General features: G+C 42.6%; 1 protein-coding gene across 7 annotated transcripts in view; it reads left to right on the top strand.

The window, feature by feature from the left end:
* Positions 1-6,000, top strand: part of KLHL32 (kelch like family member 32) — a 225,724-nt gene that overhangs the window by 23,062 nt on the left and 196,662 nt on the right. The gene's annotated exons all lie outside the window — the stretch shown is intronic.

Here is a 6,000-nt window from a genome sequence, read left to right on the forward strand (position 1 = left end):
GGTGGGAGGTTCGAGTCCACCAGAGGTATCTCAGAAGAAAGGCCTGGCAATCTACTTCCAAAACATTTAGCCATTGAAAACCCTATGGAGCGCGGTTTTACTCTGACACACATGGGGTCACCCTGAGTTGGAATCAACTAGGCGGCAATTGGTTTTATGTTTTCCCAAGTTGAGTATTCTCAAAACAACACACTTCCAAATTCAGTTCATATTTAACAAAGATTCTCTGGCCACCAGTGTAGTGAAAGAAAGTTATAGGTTAGTTCTGCAGTAGGAAAAAACAAACATATCTGGCTAAGATTCCTCCCCCTCTCCCCACCAGCCTCAGGACGAGACCTCAGCTCCATTTGGTCCATTGTTGTTCCTACCAGAAGTCCTGGGGCCTCTGGCCAGAGCTCTCAGTACTAGACCAGGGCTGGGCCCCCATGGTGAAAACCTTTCTTCCTGGGATCCAGCCTTCTCATGTGCTTCTCTTGTCCTTCAGGTACCACATATAAACCTTCTCTGTGCGGTTGTTAATGCTTCTGACTGCTCTGCCTGTCTTTGGTGATCAGTGCTGTTAAGGCTGCCCTTGGACTGCCATTCATCAGCCATTCACCTCCTTCCACAGCCAGTGGGCTTTGGTTGCTTGTAGCTAATTTTCCTTTCTTCTTGCAGCAACTGCAGCAGCAGTGGGATGCATCAGAGGAATGGGTTAGGAGGCAGACAGCCTTGAGATTAAATCCTGGTTCTTTAATTTGCTAGTTATTTGGTCTTGGGGAAGTTACTTATCTCCTTGACTCTTAGTGTCCTCATCTACACACTGAGGATAGTAATACCTCCCCTGCAGTATCATCATGTAGGTCAAGTACAATAACACATAAAATTCATTGTCTAGTGCCTGGCACAAAGTAGACACCCAAATGTTTTTGCTATCTGTGATATCTTTGGAGCCCTGGTGGTGCAGTGTTGAAGAGCTTGGCTACTAACCAAAAAGTCAGCAGTTCGAATCTACCAGCTGCTCCTTGGAAACCTTATGGGGCAGTTCTACTCTGTCCTATAGGGTCTGTATAAGTCGGGATTGACTTGATGGCAGTAGGTTTGGTTTGGTGGGCTTATGCTCTCTTTTGCTATTTTTTGATTATTCTTAAGCCAAGGCAGGAGGGCCTGGGGAGCTAATGATTGCTTTCCTTACATCAGAAAAAATTAGGCTTTTCTTCCCATTGTCACCTCTTCTTGGGTATAGGGGTACTGAGGATGTAGGCAATCTTTTTTGACTATCACTAATGTTTTCCAGTACCCAGTCTCTAATGCTAATAAACAGCTGTGACTCATGGACCACAGCTGGTCTGCCCCTGTGACCCATGCTCTCATTTCAGGACTAAAGTTAGAAAAGTATTGTGTTGTTGCTGCTGTTGGTGTATTTGCTTATACAAGCATTGCCAATTTTCCCACTGATATTATTCTGTTCTGTCAAGAATACTTATTCAGCACAGTTACTGAGCATCTGTTGTGTGTCAGGCACTGTGCCAGGTGCTGATGATTCAACGGAGAGGAAGACAGATAAGGTCCTTGCCATCCTGGAGTGGACACTCTAGTTGAGGAGACAGGCATTAATCAAATAACCTCACAAATAAGGGTAAAACTACAATTGAAATGAGTATTGAGAAAGAAAGATTTGTGGTGTTATGGAAAGTGTAAAACGGGGGTATTGACCTGCTCTGGAGGGAGGTAAAAAAGCCTTGAGAAAGTAGAATGAGGATCTGAAGGCTGTGAGGAGTTAAGCAGGTGAAAGGGAGAGAATGGAGAGTGCTCTGTGTGGGGGAAAAAAAGAGGTCCAGTGTAGGATTGGGAGGAAACATGGTGACAGCAAGGTACAGTGAGGCACAGAGAGCCAGAGGGAGTATGGGGGAAGAGGATACTGAAGGGTTGGCGGGACCAGTCTGAGGCCTATAAAGATACTGGTCTTTATCCTAAAAACAATGGGAAGCCATTGAGGAAGGGTTTTAATCAGAGAGTGGCCGGATCTGGAAGGCTAACTGTGGTTTCTGACTGGAGGAGTGTACTAATGATTATATGAAGATATTTGGAGTCCATTGTTCTGGTTCAGATCAGAGAGGGTGGTAGGAGTTTGGCCTAGGGAGGCTGGGATAGAGAAGGAGAGAAGTAGACTTGAGGAGGTAATATTGTCAGGGATTGGCAATGGATTGAATATTGAGAGTGAGGGAGAGAGAAACCTGATGATTCCTACATCTGCACTGATGGTGGTGCCCTTCCATATAGTTGTGTGGTGGTGGTACCATTCCATTCAACTGATTAGATTGTGGTTCCATTCCATACAACTATGTGGTGATGGTGCCATTCCATGCAACTGTTTAGATGGTGGTGCCATTCCATACAACTGAATGTGTGTTGGTACCATTCATCAGGAAAGGAATTCTAGAAGAGGACCACATTTGGGGAGGGATGAGATGGGTGGAGGAATTGTCAGTTTGGTTTGGGCATATTTAATGTAATCTACCTTCAAGATATTTAAATATAAAGATGTAAAATAGGAGGTTATTACATATTTGGAACTTGTCACGGATATCAGTTTGGCTGGGCCATGATTCCCGCTATTGTGTGATTTTCCTATATGTTCTAAATCCTGCCTCTATGATGATAATGAGGGAGGATGGGAGGCAGTTGTGTTAGTAAAGCAGGACTCAGTCTACAAGATTGGATTGTGTTCTGAGGCAATGTCTTGAGATATAAAGAGAGAAGTGAGCAGAGAGATGGGAGATCTCCTAACCACCACGAAAGAAGCACCGGGAGCAGAGCTTGTCCTTTGGACCCGAGGTTCCTGCGCAGAGAAGCTCCTAGTCTGGAGGAAGACTGACAACAACGAGGACCTTCATCCAGAGCCAACGGAGAGAGAAAGCCTTCCCCTGGAGCTGATGCCCTGAATTTGGACTTCTAGCCTACTAGACTGTGAGAAAATAAACTTCTGTTTGTTGAAGCCATCCACCTGTAGTATCTCTGTTATAGCAGCACTAGATGACTAAGACAGAGCTCATAGGAGAGTCTGGTCCTGTGACACAAGTTTTGATTGGGGTTGACATTGATTAGGAATAGGTAGAGAATCAAACTGAATCTTGATGATTAGATAGAGGAGGATGAGCACACAAAGGAGCAAGAGAAGATGTAGCCAGAAAAGTAGGAGGAAAACTAGGAGAGGGTAAAACCATAGAAGCCAAGGGAGTAGTGATTCAAGAAGGCAGCATAGAGTGGTGTGGAATGCCGCTGATGTCGAGCAAGTTGAGGACTGAAAATGACAATTGGATTTAATGACAGTCAAGTGAAGGTATACATGAGTGACTGGGAGACCAGAGGCACCGTTCAATCCAACCCTCCTCACTCTGGCACTGTGTAAATCCCAGAACCATGCTGTAACCCTGCCCGAAGAAAGCAGAGCTTCCAGTCTGGTGGAATAAAAATTAAGCTGAGTTATAGGAAACAGGCAAATGAACTATTTCTTCCACACCAGAGTTTGCAGTAAGATTTGTACCTACCCACTAAATGCTGAAAACTCATTCATTCAGCAGACTTTATTGGATGCTTTGTATAGAAACTAGGCGAGAGGTACTCCATGCCCTGACTACACTCATGGAATAGCAGAGGAGAAAGATATAACTGTAATACATCTATAACTGTCATCTAGGCATAGTGTAAGCATCCTTAAGAGAAGCACAAACTTGTGAAATTCAGAGAGGAGAAAGCTCAATAGATGAAGTGGAATGCACAGTCAACAACCACAAACATGAAATGCACAATAAAAAATCGAGCATACTTAGGGGCAAGAAGCCTTCTGGAAATCTGAATTCTGTTCTCTCTGAGATAGTTAACACTTTAGGATTTACTTTAGAGCGCCACTGATAGCCCATTAGTCTTTCTTAGGTGTCATTTCTTCCGTTGTAATTTTGCAAACACACTTTCAAGTCCTTTTCAAAGGTTTGCTTACAAGGTTGAAATTTCAAAAAATAAATTTTTCTGAAAATGCTTTAAAGGTACAACTTTTGTGGCTCACATGTGCCAATAACAAACTAAATTTAACTGAAAGTATCTAAAAAGGCAGTACTGGTTTGGATGAAAAATAAAGATAATGAAAAGGCTATATTTTGTTCTGTTCCTCTTTTTCTGGCTTCTTTTAGGCTCAAATATTGGCAGAATTTAGAGCCTAAAATGAACAGATCAAAACAACAACTTGAGTTGACACTCATTTTTAAAATGATAACTTTGAGAAATATTCTTATCAAATAATTAGTTTTCTCTTAGGAAATGGTAAAATGTGGATTTAGATATTTAATTTAAGAAATACGATTCTTACTTTTTTTTTATTTTTGAAGTCTGTTGGTATTCCTATTAAGAATTAGCCATACTTAATCCAATTTAATGCCTTAAATTAGTTTCAAATGAAAATATAGCTCTGAGGAACACTGATTTTATTAAGCAGAAGAGATTTGATATGAGGTAGAAATCATAAAACAATTCAGGTGAAGACTCGATGTTATAGCCAACTTTGTAAAATCCATGAAAGCCCCTCTTACCAGCACCTACTGAAAAGCGAGCCTGAGAAAGCATCTTATCAGTCTTTCCCTCTGAAGCTGCTGCTGGGTTCTGGCTGCACAAGGATCACCTGTGTTGTGTGTGGGTGGAATGGGGTGGGGGGGAAGTGGTTGCCGCATACCTTTGTGACAGTCTCATAAGCAGTATGTACCCTCTTTCCTGTACAAAATACGTGTATATGAGAGTGGCTTTTAGTGCCAGGGGCTTCGTGCATCCTTGAGATCCCTCTTTGGATACCAGATTAGAACCTTTCACTCTGAGCTGTCCTGGGTACTATATTATCTGAAGAAGTATGTCAAACCATATGGTTTATTCTAGCATTCTCCTGCTTTCAGCCAGAGGTGACTTCACAGTAACTGTTACTAAATTCAGCCTCTGCCACCTTTTGCAGTATGAGGTCGGCTGGCTCCCACTTATCCTGGTCAACCCAATCTGTCACTACTCCCTGCGCTGACGCTGTGCTCCTCATTGTCCCTTCCAGATTGTCCTATTTGCTGTCTTGCACGTGCCTGATCACCCGGGCACGCTTCTTCACCTCCCTCTGAGTCCAAATGTTTTGCATCAAGTTTTAGCTCAATAACCATTTCCTCCATGAAACCATTTCTGATTAGCCCAGCCTACTATACAGTATTTTTTCTTATTTTAGAATTTCTCATTTACTCTGCCACGAGTTTTCTACTTAGCTGTGTAGTATTGCCTTTTGGTTTCTAGTCATCCCCTGTGTGTTTCCTTAATTGGAAAGTATATTGATGGTAGAAGCTATGATCTAAAGTGTTAGGGCTGGATCCTCAAATTTTTATTCTACATCAGCAAATCAGTAGCAGTAACTAGCTGTGATGTGTGTGTGTCAGTGTGTGTGTGGTGTGCATTAAGAATATCCCCTCAGGGTTAGAAATTGAAAGAGAGAGAGAGAGAGAGGAGCAGAGAGAGACTGAGAAAGCCTTTCCCCAGATGATTCTCATATCACTACCTCCCTTTCCACCTCTGCCCCTAATTTTTCAATGTCCCCCTCCTGCAGAGAATCACTCACTATTGCAAAATGGCTTCTGAGCTAGCCTGAGTAATATATAGGCAACTTGCTTCACCTCTCTCTTGCCCACATGCCTTGGTTAAAAATCAAATTAAGCTAGAGATTTAGAGGAGGGACAGAAGGGAAAAATATAGAAATTAGATGGATTGCCTGTTGTCCCTTCTACACGCACATACACACACACACACACACACGTGGGCACACATATACACACGTGGACACACATACATGAACACATAAACACATACACACACACACGAATGCATACATGGGCATACATACTGTCTTAGTCATCTAGTGCTGCCATAACAGAAATACCACAAATGGATGGTTTTAACGAAGAGAAGTTTATTTCCTCACAGTCAAAGTAGGCTAAAAGTCCAAAT

This window comes from Trichechus manatus, unplaced genomic scaffold, assembly GCF_000243295.1.
Source record: "Trichechus manatus latirostris isolate Lorelei unplaced genomic scaffold, TriManLat1.0 scaffold00017, whole genome shotgun sequence".
NCBI lineage: Eukaryota > Metazoa > Chordata > Mammalia > Sirenia > Trichechidae > Trichechus > Trichechus manatus.